We start from the raw sequence: 21,209 nt of genomic DNA, 5'->3' as shown, positions 1-21,209 counted from the left end.
ATGTCTAAACCATCCATAAGTCGAGACCTTGATTACATCCTGTGTCTTCCCTATTCCTCTGCTTCTCCCTTTGAGGTCTCTCCTGCTTCCTCTCCTCTGGACCTTCTTGATGCCTCCCTTGTAGCCCTGAGAACAGTCTATCTTATGTTGGTTGCTCATGAATGGTCTTGTCTCTCTCACAGGATTGAGCTCCCAGAAAGAGAGAGTTCCTGTTTTCTCATTGCCATGTCTCCACATGGCCTAGTACAAGTCCCTGTGGGTAGGTGTCAAATAATTGCCCATAGGAATGAATCATCCCAAAGCACGTATGGACATACATTTGCATGGAGCACACACAGCACACTTATGGAGAGCACCCCCAGTAGGGAATTCCTACTCTTGGGAGCTCTTAGTCTTGCACAGACGGTTCTGATGGGGTGAAATAAAGACATGAAGAGGCTCTATGGTTCCAAGCTAGTGTTAGAAACATGGAATTTCAGAGCTGCAAGAGGTGTTAAGGATAATCTAGTCTAATCTCTTAATCTATAGATGAAGAAACTATAAAAAGCTTCCAACAGGTGACTTGCTGACAGCCATATGAGCAGGTAATGGCAGAGGGAGACCTGCTCACTGGTCTCTTACTCCTCACACTGAGGTTGTGGTTGCTGGAGAAGACTGTTTACTAATGCTCCCGGGCATTTCAGAAATAATTCTGGATTATGCCCTAGTGTTCTGTCAGTCTCACCTGCCATGTTCTAGTTTGAAAATGCAGACAAGCTTGCTCTAGAGCCTCCTATGCTAAATCCTGGAGGGAACCAATTTAAATTCAATGCTGCTTGCTATGGAACCCCAAGTCCTTCTGTGCCCTTCTGCCAGCACTGCTGGATTCTGAGCTCTGCCTCCTGAGGGATGACCTCGCAATGAATTTCAGATCATAGTTGATGGAAAAAAAAGAAAAATGAGATGAAAGTAAAAATAAATGAGAATAGCATACAGAAACATGGGAGGCAGCTCTGGGAGCTGGAGGCCTGGGTTCTTAAAGGAGAAAGATGTTCTTCCCATGAGAAAATCATCCGCAGGCTTCAAATGAGCCTCCTGTGAGGGACAGGGACTCCTACGCCCCCAGATTCACTCCATGAAGCAGAGGAGAACGTTCTGGACTGGTGCTTTCTCCAGATGCTGGGCTCATAGACTTGGTCTCAGGCTCAGGGCTGGTGAGTGAGGCATCCCAGAACAACTGGAAGTCTACTCAGAACATCTTTTGCAACTAGGTTTAGAAACCAGTTGGGGTGATGGGAGAGATGCAAATATTCCCCCTCCTCTTCTAACTTCCCTGCCTTCACTGGCCTCCTGAGTTGTGAAAAGAAGTGATTTCTAACTATCTCTTCCTTATCCAGGGCTCTTTGGAGAAAATAAGACAAACAGGGTCAGAAGGAGGGCAGCCCAGCCAGGCGGGTGTCCCAGCTGGGAGTGTTCCAGCAGAGCCTGGGCACAAGCATGACAAGTCACCCCACGTCCAAGCCGGCCCTGGTTTTCCACTCTTCTGCTGTAAGGTGGTAGGGGGAGCAAGGGCCCTAGTGGCGTGTTTTTGTGCTACCCTAGGCTAAGCTTTCCCCTGTTCCCTCTTTCCCTGAAAACAGTTTGTTGTATTAGTTGACCTGAGAAAACATCCTTTTAAGAGACTATGAAACCCAAAGAAAGTCCTTTATCTGTAAACCAGAGTCCTTTTGTGAGCATCTCCTAGCAACAGAGATCAAAGGTGATTGGAGGACCTGGAGGTCCAATGGCAATCTTCCTCCAGCTCCAGATGTGAGCTGTGGCTTCCAGGTAGGGGCTGAGAGGTTTGTATTTGCCATGTCCCCACATGGCTTTTGGCTGCAGAGCTTAGGGACTGTTCTGCCTGCAAACTTGCTGCCAGGAGGAACTCTCTTCTGCAATCTGGCTGGCTCACAGCCTGATGGCCTCATCCAAGGAACTGTGGCCTGGGGATCACAGCAATGATCGGATGTTGTGGTGTGGGCACTGCTTAATCAGAAGCATTGCTAGTACAAAGAGTTTTCAAAATTTCTCTGCTGCTCAAGCCCACTTTGACTTTTGTCTTGACCCTGCCCACATTTTCTCAGAGTTATTAGCATTTATTGTCCATTTCTCTGTGCTCAGAAAAGAAACTCTCTTAGGCCTACTAGGCATGTGAAGTGGGAACAGGATTCTCAGGGTACCTGAAATTCAGAGATCAGTAGGAAGACTGGAAAAGGAGATTCTAAGCCTTTTTTTTTTTTCTGTTAGTTTGTGCAGTCAGACAGAATTGAGAAAACTGTTTTATGTACTAATTTTTCCAATTGTTATGACACACAAACTCTCTTAACAATTTTTTTGGAGCCTGCCTTTACTTCAGGTCCTGGATTCTCTGCCTGGATTTCTTAAGATTGGCTATGGAAACCGGAGCACAGGAAAATTAGTGCCATTATTTTCCAAAGCCTGCAGTGGACATGGGCGTGTTTTCTGACCTCAGAGAAAGTTGAGATCCTCCTCTCATTATTTCTTGAATCCTCTTCTGTTATGCAAAGGGGACAAGATTGGCTGTCTTCTTCAAGATCCCTACATATCCAGGAAGAGAGACAAGTAGGTTTGATTTCTGCAGGGTTTCCAAAGGTCTGATTGGGAATAAGAAACCTTAGCCAGATCCGAAGGACTGTTAGGCATCATTGGAACCAGGCTAGTTGGAGTCCCTTGAGATTGTCCTGAGGCTTTGTGTCCCCACATTCCATCTTTGGCTTCATCCTAGAGGGTCCGGCTTGGCAGTCAGGGACACTTTCTAGTAGTGAGAGCACCCCTTCGTTTTGCTCTTCTCCCCTTAACTTTAAACTTTGTCTCTACTGACTTCTTCAAGTTTTCCATTTTAAAAACTATTAAGAATAAGAAAACAAAAGCCTTGCTGGTTATCATGTGTGCTTCCAGAAATAGTGCTCAACTACTATTTAAGACCTTGAAGTCAGAATTTCCAAGGAAGCATCTGGGGTGGGCAATGGGGGAGGAGTGACGTGCTGTGGCCTGGGTGGTTGCTCTGCCCCACATATGGGACCACATGTTCCTTAGGTAGCTGGACTGTCTCTTCCTCTGTGTCCCTCTGACTCGTCTGCAGCTGAGCAGCTCTCAGAGAATGCAGATAAAGATCTGGTCCTCACTGACCCAGGGTTTAGCCAACAGTGCTGACTACTAAGAAATTTTGAGATCTGGTACAGCCCAGAATTTAAGAGCAAGTGCTATGCAGCCAGACCGACCTCTATGCTTCCTAGCCACATGACCTTGGGCAGCTTTTCATGTCTCCAAGCCTCTAAGTCCTGATGGCTAAACCCTGGGTCAGTGAGGACCAGATCTTTATCTGCATCCTCTGAGGGCTGCTCAGCTGCAGACGAGTCAGAGGGACACAGAGGAAGAGATAGTCCGGCTACCTAAGGAACATGTGGTCCCACATAGGCAAGGGATACTATTATCTTTCTTATGAGTTCCTGTAATGATTAAATAACATCAAGGAAATGCTTAGCAAAGGCCTGGCCCATACTAAGCACTCAATACATGGTAGCTATGAACAAATACAACTTTACCTGTCATGATGCTCTTTTCTTGGTGGGCACAAGTCTTTGTAAATGTAACGGGCAACTGCTCGCTTGCATGTCTGTATCACCTTCTAGAGTGTGAACTTCTTGTTCTGTTCAGTGTATTTCTAGTTGTTAGTCCAATGCCTGAAAACTAGGAGATTCTCTATAAATGCTTGTTGAATATATTAATAAATGAAACTGACTGAATAGGTGGGAAGCGGGCAACTCATAGGGTGAATATCTAACTGCTTCTTGGGAGAAAAGAGTATAAATCTGCCTGCAGGCAGGCACTATGTCCATTCATTTTGCTTAGGGAATACTGAGCGTTCTCCACAGTGGGAGAAGTTGCTGAGGCCAGGATGTCACTAGGGAAAAGGGAGCCTTGCCATCTGTGTTCTGCACTTAATCCAGAAAGCCCTTATCCCTCCAGTGAAGACACTCCCAGGCCCCTCATTTACACAAATCTCTTGGTCCCCGCTCACATTAAAGGCAGTGGGAATGCAGTCTGGCAGGATTGGGCCCTGTGTGGCCTGAATGGCCATATGCTGTGAACCTGGGGGCTCCCTGGGCCGAGACCTACCTAGATTCCTTGACACTGGGACTCACTTTCCAAAGGATGATTCATTTCTAAAGGGCCTGAAGGGAATGAAGGAGGTAGGTAGAATAAGGGCAATTAGAACCTCTCTGAAGACAGGACTGTAGGGGGGTAGAGAGATTCCCAGGGTTCCCGGGGGCTGGAGCCAGCTCACACCAGGTACCCGACTGAGTGCATTTCTTCCCAACTCCCTGGCGAGGACATTTCCAACATGGAACATAGCATACAAACCCAGGCTCCCTCCCTCCTCTCCAGAGAGCTGGTTGTTAAATACTCACAGATGATCGCTGACTTTGACTAAAGATGTCCACAGAAACAGCAGAGAGGATGGTGGGGAGGAGGATAAAATGAACTCCTGGGGGTGTGTCAGGGCCCTGTGCAAACAACACTGGGCAGATGGGATTTTGCTAGCTGAATGCAATTGGAACAGTGTTCGCAGGCCAGAGCTGCTGAGAAAGGTTCAGTTTAAGCTACAGCACTGGAATTTGGCAACAATGATTTCTGAGGCTAAGCCTGCTTGACAAGGGTTGCCCTGGGGTGGGGACACTGGAATTTCCAGGAAGGAAAGTGGGTGGAGAAAGAGGTGGGCACAGGCTGTGCCAAAGCAGCCCCCATACTTATCCTGCTTTGGACCACAGGCTCCCATCCTTTCCTCATAAGTAACTTGGAGCAAATTTCAAGCAATATAGTGATTTATATATTATTTGGCAGTGTACGGCACATAGTAGGCACATTAAAAAGAAAGAAAAAACCCTAATATAAATTGAGGGGTAAAGTATGTGCTGTACAAACTGCTTTACAAATAGCATCTCATTTAAGTCTAAGACCCCCCCCCTATGAATCAAGTCCTACTACTCTGTTTCCATTATACCAAAGAGGCCTTGAGACACATAGACACACCCCCTGGAAGTGACGGACCCACCTGGCCAACGCAGGTCTTTCTGAGTCCACAGCCCCCATTTTAATGTCTGTGCTACACACTTGGTTGGGATTAGAACACGTATCAAGGAGAGAAAGAGGAAGATCCAATGTGATTTCTTGAAGGTGTGCACTCACTCTCTGCATGGCCCTGGCTGTGAGACTTTGACACCCCTGGAATGGTCACACTCTAACCACCCCCCATTCTGCTCTTTTGGGGTTTAAAGAACATCCACTGGCTGTGTGCTCCACACTCTCCTCTCCTGCCTCTCACCTTCCATTCGTCCATCAGCCACTCACTCAAGCCAGCTTATTCCTGGGAAAGTCATCCTGTGTATAGCTCAGTGTGTGTGTGTGTGTGTAGAACAATAACAATAAGAAACCCGACTCCTAAGCCACATGTTTCACTTTGCTGCTTGTTAATTTTAACAAGGCAGCTGGTGGTTTGGGCTGAGAGATTGCTTTTCTATTAACCACAGCTTTTCCTCCCTATGGCTTTCCTGTTTGCAGTTTGGAGGTAAAGAGTCCTGGTGAAGGCAAGCCCAAATCATGCCAAACTCAAGGTTGCAGCTCTCAAGAACCTCAGCAAAGGGAGCCTCCACCAGGGCCATCTGTGGTCCTTCGAACTTTTTATAGCAAATTGGTTATGGGCCAGGGGCCCTGCTCAGCTTGGGAGACAAAGCCAGGTGATGATGACCAGGGCCTCCAAGGGGCACATAGTTTAGGGGTGGGGATTACACATGCCCAAAGAGTTGCTATAAAAACCATTCAAGGTACTCTAAGAGTAGCACAGGGCTGTGGCTGCAGTCCAGAGGAAATAGCAGATTTTGGACCTGCAGTCTTCATGGAGGAAGTCAGATTTGAGTTGGCCTTTGAGAGGTAGGCAGGTGTTTGAATTTGTTCTTTTAGATTTGTTTTTCAGCAGGGGTCAGAGTAAGGACATTCCAAGCAGGGAATAACCTGATGAACAAAGACCCAGAGCACTGTGGGAGCTGTGACTCTCCTGCTTAGACCAGACAAGAACAAGGGTGAGGACACAGGTAAGATGACAGAGGTACCTAGGAGCCAGATTGTGGGGGTCAGGTAATGCCATGTGAGGAGTTTGGAGTGATTTTAAGCAAATGGTGGTCACTACGGATTATCATGTGCTAGAGGGACATGACCAGAACTGTGATCTAGGAAGATAACGAATAGATGGTCCTTAGGTTCTGGAGGTGGGGGTCAGTTAGGAGGCCATCTAGGAGGGCATTTGAGAAGGAATAAGCAGAGTGGGGGTTAGAGGAGGGACTGGCTGCAGGAGACAAGCCAGGGAGAGACCAGGAGTAGCCGAATGTGACTCTGAGGGTTTGGACCTGGATGATTTTGATGTCAACGTGACAATAGGGAGGAGGATCCAAGAAGGGAAGGAGAGGAGACTTTCTGACAAGTTGAGTTTGAGGGGTGGTGAATCATTGAAGTGAAAAGACCCAGCTGCCAGTCACAAATGGAGATGGGTTAGAAAGAGAAGCTCTGGGTCAGGGTACAAGTTTTGGCTTTCTCTGGATGGAGGTGAAGCAGAAATTCTAGAAGAGGAAGACAGTCTTCGAAAGGCAACACAAAAGGAGCCTTTAGGAAGTGAGGAAAGGGATTAGGAGAGTTCAGAGCTCCAAAGTCGAACGAGGGGAGTCAAGGGGTGCTCAGTATGCTAGGAGCTGCTGACAAGTAAAGGAGGGTGAGTGGGAAGAGACAGACTTCACCATGAGGTAGACGCTGAGAAGATCCCGTAGGACGGTAGCCTCTCAGCACTAAGGGATAAGCTGAGGGTTCTGAGATGTTGTCTACAATCTATTCCCCAATTAATCCATTCACCATACATCCACTGGGTACCTACTCTGCTCCAGGCACTGAACTAAGTAAACACTAGGGTATAGGAAGGAATAAACAAAGCAGAGACACTTCTTTCTTTCATAGAGCTTGCAAACCGTAGAGGAAAAAGGCATTAAACACATTATTACAGAGAGGCTATAAAATTACGTGATGACATCTTAGTCTGGGGAACCGGAAGTCCCCACTGAAGCAGACCGAAAGGAGTTAATCAGGTGCAGAAGGGGCAGGAGAGTTGGGGATTGGGAGGGGGCAGAAGGGAGGATCCTGCGATATGGGGGAACTTGGTGAGAGCAAGGAACTGAAGGGAGAAGCTTGGGGATTTTTGAGTGGGAGGGAGTGGCTTCCTTTGGAAATTTGTCAGTGAAGCCAAAACAAAGATCGGAGAGGCCTGAGGTGGTAGAGGTCTAAGTGAAGTTGTGGTTATGATGAGACTTAAGAGGCTGAGAAGAGGGAGATACTCTACTGCTGGTCTTAAGGAAGCAAACACTGATTGCCTATGGAGAGCGCCACATGGCAGGCAATTGATGGTGTCCTCTAGGGCCTTAAGGAAGCCTTTGACTGACAGCCAGTGACAGTGGAGGTCTTCAGTCTTGAGTGTGCCAGGAAGCAATCTCTGCCAACAACCAAAATGAGCTTGGAATTAGACTCTTCCCTAGTTTAGGCTCCAGATGAGCATGCAGCCTGCATGGTGCCTTCACAGCAGCTTGGTGAGACCCTAAACTGTGCCCAAACCCCTGACATCGAGACTATGAGACAATTAAAGTGTGTTGTTTTAAATGCCTAGGTTTATGGTAATTTGTTACATAGCAAGAGAAAACTAATACGCTCAGTATAATTTTAGGCTGAAGTGTTGGAGGCTGTGGGAATTAATCGTGGATGTGAGAGCAAAATGTTGAAACTGTTCGGAAGGGCTGCCATGTGGTCTGGGTAATTGATACGAAAAGGTCATGGAGAAAGCAGGAATGAGGATTAGGTGAGAGCATTTGGGGAGGAGGAGGATGGGAGTCATTTATTCTCAGAGATATTCATATATATTTCTGCTTCTCTTCCATTGAAATTGTCCTCTTCTCTGAGTTGTTCCTTTTTCCTCCTCTATGTTAGGTCCTTTTCCATAGCTCACTGACTTAGTATGAAATGCTGACAGCCTGGTTGGGGCAACAGTGATAATCATTTAAAAATGTTTTTCCTTATTTTTATTTGAAAATATTATTGTGCTTAAAGGAAATGAAGTACCTCAAGGTAATTTAAAAATAATTTTTTAGTTAAAAAAATATCTGGAATTCTAACCATCTTAACATACTTACTGTTGTCATTTTTGAGTGTTTCTTTTCACCCTCTTGAAATGCAAATATATCTCTATGTAATTGTAATGGCAGTTACACATAAAACTGTAATTATTATTTATATTTTGATTACAAAATTTATGCATGCTCCTTGTATATATACATTTAATGTTGAATTTCCCCCTACTATAAACATCCTCCCATGTTGTCTCATAATTTTTGTTGTTCTTTTATGGATAATAGTCTTTCAAAGTGAAATAATTTTCTTTAATATTTGTAGGTGCTGTAATTGTTAAATTTTATAGATTATGTTTCAAAACAATCTTTATGCAAATAACTTTTTTGAAAAAATTTTAGAATAAATTCTTTCAAGTGGGGTTACTGTCTGGGGTAATAAACATTTTTATGAACATATACATGTGTATACACATATATATATGTATATAGACATGCCCATTAAAAAATAAACATCTATAGGTAATTGAAGTCTTATTCCTCCTTGTATCACAGAGTAAGCAGTCATTTGAAATAATTCCTTTAGCATTTCTCCCTATGGCCAGTAGGCTGGGCAGTGATTTAGGAGGTGACCCATTTAGGGCATAGAGGTATGTGTTCCCCACAGATCATCCATTCATCAACTTTTCCATTCCTCATATCCACCCATCCACTTATCTACTCCTGCATCCATGCCTCCATCCCTCCACCATCCACTCACCAATCCATCCACTCATCCATCCATGCATCCATCCATCCACACATCTGTTCACCCATCTCCCCATTCACCCATCCACACTTCCAACATATATACAATAAGTATCCATTCTTAGCCAGGTGTGTGCTTCCACCATTACTGGAGCACAGTGATTGGGGTGCTCCCTTCCTTCTTCCATACGTAACCGACGTTTTTCTGACTTCCTTCTTCTGCTCTAGTCTGCCTTTGGTGTTCACTTTAATCAGTCTTCCTGTCAATCAAGTTTTGGCAAAAGGAAAACCTTGGTGCTTCTTATTTGCCTCCCTTTTCATCCTTGTAAGAAAACTTCTGTTCATGTCCCAGACAAGTAGTGAAGATAGGATAGTATTGTTTTCCATCTAAAGAAAAACATGTCATATGTTTCACAGGAAGAGAGCATTAATCCATGCTGATGATATGGTGCTTTCTCTAATGCCAGACCTGTCAAGACATCTGACAAGGTAATCTTACTTAAACAAGCATGTTGTTTTCCTCAATGTCAGGATAATTAAAGGAAGGCCATGAACTCATAGTTCTTAGGATTTTGAGATTCTTCCTTTAGGTTTTATACTTTACATAATTCTGGTTTTCATAAATTTCAGTGTGATAAGTTGGGCAGTATCTTCCCCGAGTGCCTCCTAAGAAGCAGAGCTTTGGAAAGGAAATGAGAAGAAGAAGACAAGGCTACTGGATCTTGCAGCCAAACTGGAAGGTAGACATTTCCTTTCCTTTCCTTCCTCCTCTCTCTTTTTCACCTTCTTTCTCTCATTCCTTCCCTCCCTTCTTGACAACGTTTTGGCATCAAACCATAGGAACCAAATTACTTGTTTCAGTCTCATTATCAAAGAGCTCTTTTTATAAATATAATCCAGCTTTTACATTTTTAAAAGAAGGAAATGATTGGGCTTCTTTCCTCTGAAGGTTTCTCCTTGTAGTTAGTGACTAAACGAATATTTTTCTGACAAAATTGCTTTGGTTCCCATTACCGTCTTCCACACGTAGAAAAACAACTCTGTCTGAAATGAAATGCATGATGTGTCTAGTACTGTGACCTGACACCACTGACACTAATTGTTTCCATTCTTAACTAGACCCCGGTGTTTTTCTGAAACTATAATTCATCCTCCTCAACTTCTCTTTCTTTCTTGCTCTTTGGAGCCACGTTCTTTTGTTTGCCTCTTTCCTATTCGTTTCTTTCTTCCATTCTTTTCCTTGCAGTTTTAGTCTTTCCCAAGCTCCCAAGTTCTCCCAGTTTAGATGAAGCCTCTCCTAAGAGACATTTTCCCCATTCACTTTTTCTGCAATTTTTCTCTTTTTAAGTATTCTGGCTTTATAAAGGAAATCAATCAACAAATCTGTATGCAGTGTTTACGCGCAAGACTCTGTGGTGGCTGTTTTGGAGGAAAGAAGGAACTTAATTTTTTGTCCACAAGGCGCTTGCCGAGTATTTGGGGTGAGGAAAAAGGTGCATAGGAAAGCTTCTCCCACAAAATCCCAAAACTAAAACCAAAAAACCAACAGCACTACGGTTTGGTATATTCCTGTGAATATTTACTTCTCTTAGTAGTTACTTCAGTGATTAGATCCTTTCACAAACTGGGAGTTCTCCTTGAGGGCAGGGAGTTTCACCTTTATAGGTTCCACTTAGCTTTTAAAACACTCAGTTATTAATTGGGAAAACCTTTGCTGAGTGTCTTCTATTTGTCAGGCACTGGGTCAAACAAGATGGCAATAAGTAGGCTCATCCAGCCAGACAGTCAAAACATTGGCAGTGCTTAAGGATGGGAAGGAAAGCTTTTGTGTTGGAGAAATGCCACGGGCGCTCATCGCACGGGTCCCACTGCCCACCTTCCCACCTGCTGTTAGGCCATTTCTGTTTCTTCCTGGTCCGTCCATCATTTTTCCTCTGAAGGACTGAGGCTGGATTTCTGCAGGCATATCAGATTGCAAGTTCTAATATAATGTTTGGATACTGTACATTGCTGTGTTCTTATTTAAAACATCTGGCTTACCTCTGTATAAACCTGTCTTGCTCTGAGTACCCCTGTACCTCCGTGTTTACAGAAGGCTCCCAACTGCTTTACATATTTTCAACTCTCTGCTTCAGTTCTCACACAGAAATTTCCAGTCATCCAATACGCCTCAGCTAAAACTCATAAAATCATACAATGTCAGCTCTAGGAGGGATTTTTAAAGTTTATTCACTCAAGCCCTTCATTGCACAGATGAGGAAATGGTCCCACAGAGAGTAGTCCTTTACCCAATTGACATTGCTGACTTGCTGAATCATCATTAGTTTGCCCTTTTGTTCATTTAGTGAAACATTTAAGAAGTGCCACATGCTGAAGGTAATATGAATAAAACATGAGGAACAGACTTGAGTAGTTCACATTCTAGTGGAACAAATTTAGAAATAGATAATTACACCCCACAGTGAGTGCTAAAATAGTGGTATGAGCAATGTGGGGAAGAAGGGGTTAACTTTGTCCTGGGGAGAGGGTGCAGAGAGATATCTCCAGAACTGGGTCTTGGTAGATGGAGCAAGGACCTTCCAGGCAGAGGAGAACAAACCAAACCAGGAGTCGTGGAAGCCGGTGGGAGGCTTGAGAGATACAGCGCGTTGTGGCTTCAGGGTCATTGGTGAAGAGGGGTAAGAGTTTCGGCCACAGAGGAAGGTTGGGGGTCAGATTGAGAAGAGCTAGGGTTGCCCCGTTAAAGCAGCATTGAGTTGGTGGAGGTCTTTAATCAGGAAATGACCTGATATGGTGTTTTTCTTTAGGACAGTAACATCTATGATACTGTGGCAGATGACAATGGAGTATGAAAGGCTGATAGGTGACACTAAGAGGATTGATTCTTAAAATAAATCCTGATGTATCCTGAATTAATCTGGTGATCACAGATTTGCAGAAGGTGGACCTGATTTGGACGATATGTCAAAGTAGAATCGATAGGAATTGGTGACCAAATGGATCTGGAGGATGAGGAACAAGGAAGAGAGGGGGATGCCAGAAATTTTTTTTTTGATGGATGATCATTAATGATAAAGGGACAGCACTAGATTAAGGAATGCGGAAGGATGAGTGGCTACGAGTGGAGAGTGAAGGGCAAGGTGCTGTGTTTGAGTTGAATACAGTTGGGAGGAGAGGACAGCAGGCGACTAGATTTGGGGTCTTGACATTTATACCTGGGTGTCATTACATTAGAAGCAGAGGTGCCAGGGTTATAAGCCAGCATGAAATGCGCTGATTCCCGGTTCCAAACTCGAATGGATATCAACAGGCTGCTCATTTCCCCTTCCTCTGTTGAGATTCCAATTCTCATTTCAATCTGATTTGAGTGAAGGAATGAACTAAATGGCCTCTCTTGCTCTGGCTGGTCAAGACCCAGGAGTCTTTGTTGTGTTTTTTCTCTCAAGTCATTTCCCAGGGCTGATGGCACTCCAGGACTCCAGGGGAGGGCCTGTCAGATGCAGTTTATTTATTTAACGAAAAGAACTTAATAATTTGGTTTTGTTTCCCCCTGGTTCTTTATTTTTCTTTCTACCTCCCTCTCCTTCCCTGGGCTTTGCAGGGCGGAAAATGGGTCAGCAACGTGGCCAAAACATTCCTGAGTATTTAATTCTTCAGCTGTTTTACAAGCCTGCCTGGTTTGTGTAGCTAATCTCTCTTCTGCTTGTCCCTAGAGGAATGCATGTGTGAGTGTGAGTGTGTGTGTGCGTGCTGGGGGTGCGGCAGGGCAGGCGGGCCACGGGCAGGGCCCCAGTCCAGTCTGGAGAGCTGAGAGTACAATGATGTCTGGAGCACCTGCGTGTGCTCCGGCTGTTCCCTCCTCGGCTCCCTGGCCTTCCGTTGGGTCTGTGTTTCTGTGCGCGTGCTCTTATGCCATCTCGCTCAGTCTGGGCAGCCTGGTGAGTGGTTTGTCTCTATATCTGCTGTGAGGTTGGAAGACTCTGGAAAGGTATAGAGTGACATGATTCCAGGTTTTGTCCATCAATGGGCATCCCTGTCTCCAGAGCTGACAGTGAAGAGCTACATGCTTAGGAATGGAAATTATTCCAGGTTGCTTCTTTCTTCCTTGGTGTGACACTGACTACTAGGAATTTTCTGCTGATCCAAATCTCCAACTGCCCACTGCCCTCCTTCTGGAAGAACTGTAATCCACTCTCAAATGCAGCATCCTTCTGTATTCCTTAGTGTAATTGCATCTCTCCCAGCCAAGCTGTTAAGGTAAAATTGTAGTTGGAACTTATTAAAGGGCTCCTAATGAAGAAGTGGTAGAGAGGGCATAACAGCAGAGGAATGGGCCCTGGGGTTCAGGAATATATAGGTGATGGTAGTAGTTCTACCATAGCAGGCCTGTTTCTCTCTGTCAGAAAACAGGATGCCTCTGTGATTCTCAGGTTTCCCAAACATCTTGGGTTTCATCTTAGCAAAGTATGTTCATTCCTAATGAATGAACATGTAATGGTTTTTGTGCTTACTATGTGCTAGATCTTGTGTGAAGGCTCATATATGTCATCTCACCAAACTTGACACATCCTTGAAAAACAGGCATTACTTCTACTCCCACTACTATTATTGTTTACATTGTACAAATGAAGAAACTGAGGGTCAGAGGGTCAGAAGATGTGTCCAAGGTGGGTCAGTTAACGAGCATGAAGTTGAGCCTGGGTTCTCCAGACTCCATGTGGTAGCACTGCATGACTTTTACAGCATTTTCTTATATACTCATATCAAATTCCCTACCACAAAAAAGTGTGGCCAGGCTAGGTACAATTATCCCCATTCGACAATGAGGAAACTGTGGCTAAGAAAGGTTAAGTGACTTGGCCAGAGCCACAGAGCTAACTAGCAGTAGAAGCCAACTTAGATCCTGATTTCCTGATTCCTAGTCCAGGCTCTTCCATGGCTATAGGCTGCTTGCTCTTTCTTGTGGCTTTTATACTCTCTTATTCCTGGGTCTTGATTTTTGAAGGGTAGAAAATTCCCATTTTAATCTCCAAACTTGAATGTAACTTAAAAAGCCCCAGGGTAAACAAGTCAACTGCAGCACTTTCCATCAAGGCTACAAAAATCCCTCCCATAATTAATAGGACAGTTACTGTATATGAAATGTTAACCTGATTGAAAACATATTTATTGAGGATTAGCAGGTCTGTAACAGCTATAAATCTCCTTCGTGGTCATTAAGATCTTAAAATATGGTTCCAATAGGAATGCAATTATTTATTTAATAATTGCCTGAGTAAAATAGAATTAAATGCAGATTTGGTGAGTATAGATTTCAGTCTGTAGCACACAGCCTGGGATGGTGGGGGTGGGGCAACGGGAACAATGACGGTCTCTTTAAAAGAAGAGAGAGTGAGCCGGAGCGAGGGGAATGTAGGCGAGCATCCCCCTACTCCCCACCCTCTGTGCCCTAGAGCTGCTGGGGCCTCCTAAACTTTCACATGGTGTCCATGCCAAATATTTTCACTGCGTTTCCAGATGTATCTAAACTATTTCCTGGGCGAGAGTCAAAGAAAAAGAAGCCACACAGCAGGGCCAGCAGATCGGGCTACAGCTGCCAGCCTGGTTGGTTTGCCACCCCTTGCCTTGCCCCAGCCAACTCTTTGAATTGCTGTTGAAATGATACAAATAAGAGGAATTGCATAATAGTATCATTTTGTGGGGCAAAACCATTTAACAACCGCTGTAGTATTGTTGGAATTGCAGTGACAGAGTTTTACTCTCACTGTAATCTTAGGGGACATTATTTGCTAGACCCTAAGATGGAATTGATGGCATAAGAAGCTGTTCGACAGATGGTGTTTCCTATACCATATGTCACCATGTGATCTCACTCATCATACACGACCGTATATCAAGCCTTACCTTATTTATTCATTCACCCGTTAAACAAATATTTATGAGTACTAAGTAATTGGCAGGCCCTGGGTAGGTATAAGTGGTAAATGAATCTATATATATATATATATTATATATTTCACTTATCAGTTATCATATATATATATATGTTATCATATATATATATAATATATATCAGTTATCATATATATATATAATATATATATCTCACATATAAGTGGTACATGAAGACACACACACACATAAGGGATAGAAGAAGTCACAGCCTGCTGGTGTGATTTCAGGGTGTGGGGAAAGCCCTGGACTAAACTGTCCCACCTACTTCTGGTTTCATTTATTCAGTGAGTACTGGGAGTGAGTCTAAATGCTAGGTCTATGGCAGGGAACAAAACAAATTCTTGCCTTCATGGGGCATATGTTCTTGGTTCCTGAAATTAGTTGATGGAGGGATAAAATGTTCCACTGCACAATAAGAAATAAGACTTGAAAAGATATCTATACTGGAAAGAAAAAAGTAAAACTATCTCTATCTGCAGGTCACATGATTTTGTATATAGATAATCCTAAAACATGCACATAAAACTATTAGAGCTCATAAATGAATTCAGCTAGATTGTAGGATATAAGCTCAAAATACAGAAGTCTATTATATTTTTATATTCTAGGAATGAATGATGCAAAAATAAAATTTAAAAAATCCATTTACAAAAGCACCAAAGAAAATCAATTTAACAAAAGAAGTGTGACTTGTATATTGAAAACTATAAGACATTATGGAAAGAAATCAAACAATACCTAAATAAATGGAAAGACATCTTGATTTGTGGATTGGTCTACAGATTCAGTGCAATCCCTATCACTATCTCAGCTGCTTTTTTTTCTTTTAAATTGACAAGTTTTTCCTAGAATTCATATGTAGATTCAAGGAATGCAGAGTAGCTCAGAAAATCTTGAAATAGAAGAATAAAGTTGGAGTATTTATGCTTTCTCAATTTCTAAACTTACTGTAAAGTTATGGCAATGAAGACTGTGTGGATGTGGCATAAGGAGAAACAGATCAAAGGAATAGAACTGAGAGTCCAGAAGAAACCCCTTCCCTTTATGGTCCATTAATTTCAACAAGTGGACCAGGACAATTCAATGGGGAATGAATAGTCTTTTTAACAAATGGTGCAACTGGATATCCGCATACAAAATAATGAATCTGGACTCCTACCTCACATCATATACAAAAATAACTGAAACTGGATCATAGACCTACAGGTGAGAACTAAAACCATAAAACTCTAAGAGAAAATGTAGCCACAGATCTTCATGATTTGGATTAGACAATGGTTCCTATGTATGACACCCAAAGCACAAACAACCAAAGAAAAGAATAAATAAATTAGACTTCATCAAAATAAAAAATATTGTGCTTCAAAAGCCACAATCAAGAAAGTGAAAGACCCACAGAATGGGAGAATATATTTATAAATCATGTATCATAAGGATCTAGTAGCCAGAATAATAAAAAAAAACCTCAATATAAAAAGATAATTATCCCAATTAAAAAATGGGCAAAGGATTTGAACACAATTTCTCTAAAGAAGGTATATAAGTGGCCAATAAGAAGAGGAAAAAAGTGAATAACAATATCACTAGTTATTAGGGAAATGGAACTCAAAAGCACAATGAGATAGCATTTCACACCCACCAGGATGGATATATATAAATAATGGGCAATCACAAGTGTTGGTGAGGATGGGAAACATTGGAACGCTTGTATCTTTCTCTTGGGAATCTAAACTGGTATAGCCACTTGGGAAAACAGTTTGTCAGTCCCTCAAAAAGCTAAACATTGAGTTACCATATAATCCAGCAATTCCACTCCAAGGTATATAACCAAGAGAACTAAAAACATGTACACACAAAAATGTGTACAATAATGTTTATACCAGCATTCTTCATAATAGCTAAAAAGGGGAATAACCCAAATGTTCAAAACTTGCTGAATGTGTAAACGAAGTATGGTACATCCATACAATGAAATATTATTCAACCATAAAAAGAACCGAACTACCAATATATGCTACAACATGATAACTTTGAACACATTATGCTAAGTGAAAGAAGCAAGACACAAAAAGTCACATATGATTCCATTTATATGAAATACTTAGAATAGGAAAATCCATAGAGACAAAAAGTTAATTGGTGGTTGTCAAGAGCTGGGGGAAGGGAAGACTGGAGAATGGCTGCTAAAGGGTAGGGGGTTTCTTTCTGGGGTGATGAACAAATTCTAGAATTAGATAGTGGTTATGGTTGTACAATTTTTTTAGCTATTAAACCACTGCTGAATTGTATACTTTAAAAGGATAAATTATATGGTATGGGAACAAGTTTTGAAAGACTTGAAATGCAACCACTCCTATGAGAAGCTGCAAATGATTGCTATTTACCTACTGCAATACCTGGTACATAAGCAGGCACTGTCCAGTAGGTGCCCATTGTGTATTTGTTGAATAAATGAGTGAATAATCAAGTTATTTCTCCAGGATCAGATTTTGATGAGGGAAGAGAGGAAAGGCCAAGGGAAACTTGAGTCTTACAATGCAAAGGAGATGGGGTAGGTGGGGTGGGTAGGTTTGGCGAACAGTAACTAAGATGGCTCCTCTTCTCACCACTTTGCCTGGGCTGCCTCCACATGTTCCTGTCACCTTCCCTTTCTAACCTGGTTTGGTTTTGCTCTCCAGTGCCATTGGGATGTGTCATGCAAATCTCAGGCACAGGACATGGACCCTATGCTACGCTTAGCTGATAGCAAGCAGTGGTGGCGGCTGTCAGATTCTTGGTTTTCTTGGATGGTGTGCTCCTTGGTTCTCATTCGTTTGCAGAGCATAGAGAAAATAAACAGAGAAGGTAAGGGAAGAAGAAGAGGAGCTGAAGGATGTTTCAGATGATCACTCTGTGCTACAGAGGCAAAACTAGCCAACAAGTGTCCAGTGACCTGGGATAGCAGGCCTGAGGGACGCTGAGGTTGATCCCTGCTCTCCGTAGTTAGGTTCTCAGCCTTTGGTTTATGAGCAGTAAATTCCTTCATGAAGTTTGTCTTTTCATTTTATTGGAGAAACTTTCCTCATAAAGTTCCTCTCCAGGCCATCAAAACTCCCTCAGAGTCTTGGGAACCACATTCCATCTGCGTGCTTGTGATTTCCTTTCTCCAGTGGGTCTTCTTCCCTCCCCTCTTAGTAGCTCCATGCCAGTCTTCTCCCTCGCCATCTTCTCCATCCCAACTCCTGATCCCAAGGAGCTTTGTTTTCCTAGACCCACCCTGTTGAAAATGTTGCTTCCTGCTCTAGAAACTGCTTTACAGGTTGTGGAACAGGCTCTCCCTTCATTTATCCATAAGATGGGGGGAAAATCTATGAGTTAATACAGAGCTTAGATCTCGTTTAGTTAGACCTACCTCCTAACATAAGGATTGTCTTTACAGTATTATGTCATGTGGTTATTCAGTGGTTGTTTATAAACACCCCAGAGACATGGAACAGACTGTTCAATTGCAGACAGTTCTGTTAGAAACATTTTTTATTATAGGGCAGAAGTGTAGTATCTACCCATTAGACTCATTTCTGCTCTCAGTCCTGTAATAAGTCTTTAAGATCTCATTTATGGCTTTTGCCCCATTATTCCCCCAAGACATTATCCACTTTCTTCATTGAGACCATGTCTTGTTTTTTCAATGATTCCTATGTGTTCTAACACCTCTCTTGAAGGGTGATGTCTGTAAGTGAATCAAGGCGTATCGCAAGTGTGGGCCAGTGACTCTATGGAGAGACAGAGGCACAGAGGAGGTGGCTTCTGTGTTTTGCGTTCTGTATCCTGAGAATCTGTTAGTTTTTTGTTTGGAAGCCTTAACCTTATGTTAAACTTTCAGGAAATTAAATCTTTAAGTTTTTCTTACTATTTCTGCTGTCCAGATTCATTTCCTCTGTGATCCAATAATAAGGTAGTAAGTGGGACATCCTCTTTAGCAGTGAGAGATGTCCTCTGAGCTGTGACCACTTGTGCTGTCTGTGTGGGTGACTCATTAGATAGGTGAAGGCCTATGGGCTGTGCTGTCATGGGGTTGACTTGGTTACTTGGTGAATGAAGCTGTGTGGACCCTTGACCAAGGCAAAAGGACTGCGATCACAGGAAGAAGGCAACTGCTTCACTAGCTGTTTAGCAGGATGACAACTGGGTGCTTAAATTAGGTATGAAGATCAGGGAAGAATTTGTCAAAGACGTCAGTGAAAGAATGTCCACATACAGGAATGAGTGCAATCCAGTGGTGGCATTTCCATTTGGTGATGTGAGGGGGAGAAAGACAAGACATGTCCTCTCTGAGCTTATGTCATGTTATCTGACATAGATGACCCATGAGCGCTTAGGGTACACTTTCTGACCTTGATAAATTCTCATGCCTGAACTGAAGGCAGTTGTGTAGCAATCAGAAGAAACGTCTTCAGTGTTCTTAGCTGACAACACAGCACACTACTGGGGAAGTATAAGGCAAAGCACCACAGAGATGTGTCCCTGAGGCCCCCTTTGTGAAGTTTCCTCAAAGTGGGGAGACCCTAACTTCTTCCTATAATTCTGTAAGAGTCCCATGGTCAGAGATTTAGGAGATTTGTTAATCACAAACTCAAAACATGGATGGACACCAGCTCCCAATCCTGGGAGGAGGAGGCACTCTTTCACATGTGGGGGAGGACAGAGCCTTGAGGGCCACCTCAGTAGGCCACTGAGGTCAGAGGGAAAACACAGGAGACAAGAGACATGGGTGGCTTTCTCCCATCAGTGGCTCTCTTTCCATCCCTGCTTCTCTCTGTCCTCATTTCCCCTTCTGCCATTGGAGTGGGCAGGCTGAGGCCCACACCAGGGCTTGACACTTGAGAAGAGGGCACGTGGGAGGTTGCCTAGTATTTTCTGTGGACCGTGGCCTTAAGTAAGAGTGACAGAAGGATTTCTGGATCATGGCATGTGGGCTAGTCCAGGTTGCTTGGGTCAAGTCCAGGCAATATCATGGGGTCCTTTCATTCTGTGAGCATCCCTGGCTAACTGGCCCTTTAGGAACTTAATAGAGATAGTGTCTGGAAAGAGTATCAGAGATCCCACCATGTCTCATCTTGGGGGATAAACTCTGGTCTGGGAACCATCTTTTGGGCCACCTAAGGACCTGCCTTCCTAGCACAATGGCTGTCACCAATCAGGGACTAAATCTGTATGAATTATTGTCATAATTAAAAATCACATCAGTTTCCTAAAATAGAGTTAGCCTTTCTTGAACGTTTTGAATCCAGAGGGCCTGAAAGTATTTGAGGTTGCATGAATCACCCCTGAGGAACTGTATACAGAAACTGATTTTGTTATTCTTATTCTTGACAGATAGTGGAGCACAAAGTGACTTCCTGAAAAACCCCACAGAGCGTTAGCAGAGGCTCCGGGAGAAGAACCGGGAACCCTGCCTCGTCCCTTGCGATGTGAGGCAGCAGACCCTGCTCTCCTTTGCCAGGAACAGCAATCCGACAGCATTCCCTCTGCCAGATACTAGCTTCCCTGCCGAGTCAGGCAGGGTTGGAAAAGCAGATGTCAGCCAAGTGGAGCTCGATTTGAGTCATATCCTGGTAAATGTGTGTCAGAAGCAGGTGAAAGATGTTAAATTTCACAGAAACTGTATACCAGATGAAAGGTGAAGAGTATAGCAGTCCTCAGCTTTAATCCTGTGCCCAAACCCATGGTCCGTTTGCAGCGAGAAACACCCCACGAATTTGGGGAACAGAACCAGAGCAGTCCCAGGGCCTAGAAATGAGGACTCGGAGCTGGGGTTCAGCAAGAACGTGGATACTGGGGCCCAGCTTCCACCAGTCATGGGACTTTGAGGCCCAGAAGAGGCAATAATTGCACAACAATGTGAGCATACTTAATGTCACTGAACTGTATATTAAAGTGGTTAAGATGGTAAATTTTATATGCATTTTATCACAATTAAATAAAAAAGCTGATGTGGACAGCAAAGTACTAAACAGTAACAACAATAGTAAAGGTGATGGTTTGCCCCTAGTTCTGGTGTACAAGCAGCATAATGGGGAACAAAACACTCCCCCTTGAGCTAAGCTGGAGGATAATGGGACATCAGGTGCAAGCCTCTGAAAGCCATACCCATGTGCACTTTAGTTATCATGGTCCCGACTGTGCCTCTGACCACCTGTTTTGCCCAACATCATTCTTGGGACCTAAAAGGACACCTTTCCTCACCAAAATACAACTTCCTCTGAGGCTGACATTTTCCTCCAGGGCCTCTGCCTAGGACCTCATGCCCAGCACACACTAACTCTCAGACAC

General features: G+C 43.5%; 1 long non-coding RNA gene across 1 annotated transcript in view; it reads left to right on the top strand.

The window, feature by feature from the left end:
• Positions 1-20,860, top strand: part of LOC118968824 (uncharacterized) — a 29,544-nt gene extending 8,684 nt beyond the window's left edge. The window contains exons 2-4 of the long non-coding RNA XR_012132910.1: positions 9,360-9,431; positions 9,573-9,682; positions 20,253-20,860. This is a non-coding gene — a long non-coding RNA (uncharacterized lncRNA). The remainder of the gene's footprint in view (positions 1-9,359; positions 9,432-9,572; positions 9,683-20,252) is intronic.
• Positions 20,861-21,209: the final 349 nt, after the last annotated feature.

This window comes from Manis javanica, chromosome 6 (assembly GCF_040802235.1).
Source record: "Manis javanica isolate MJ-LG chromosome 6, MJ_LKY, whole genome shotgun sequence".
NCBI classification, from domain to species: Eukaryota; Metazoa; Chordata; class Mammalia; order Pholidota; family Manidae; genus Manis; species Manis javanica.
Note: the sequence above shows the minus strand (reverse complement) of the source record. Positions and strands in the feature narration are given on the sequence as shown.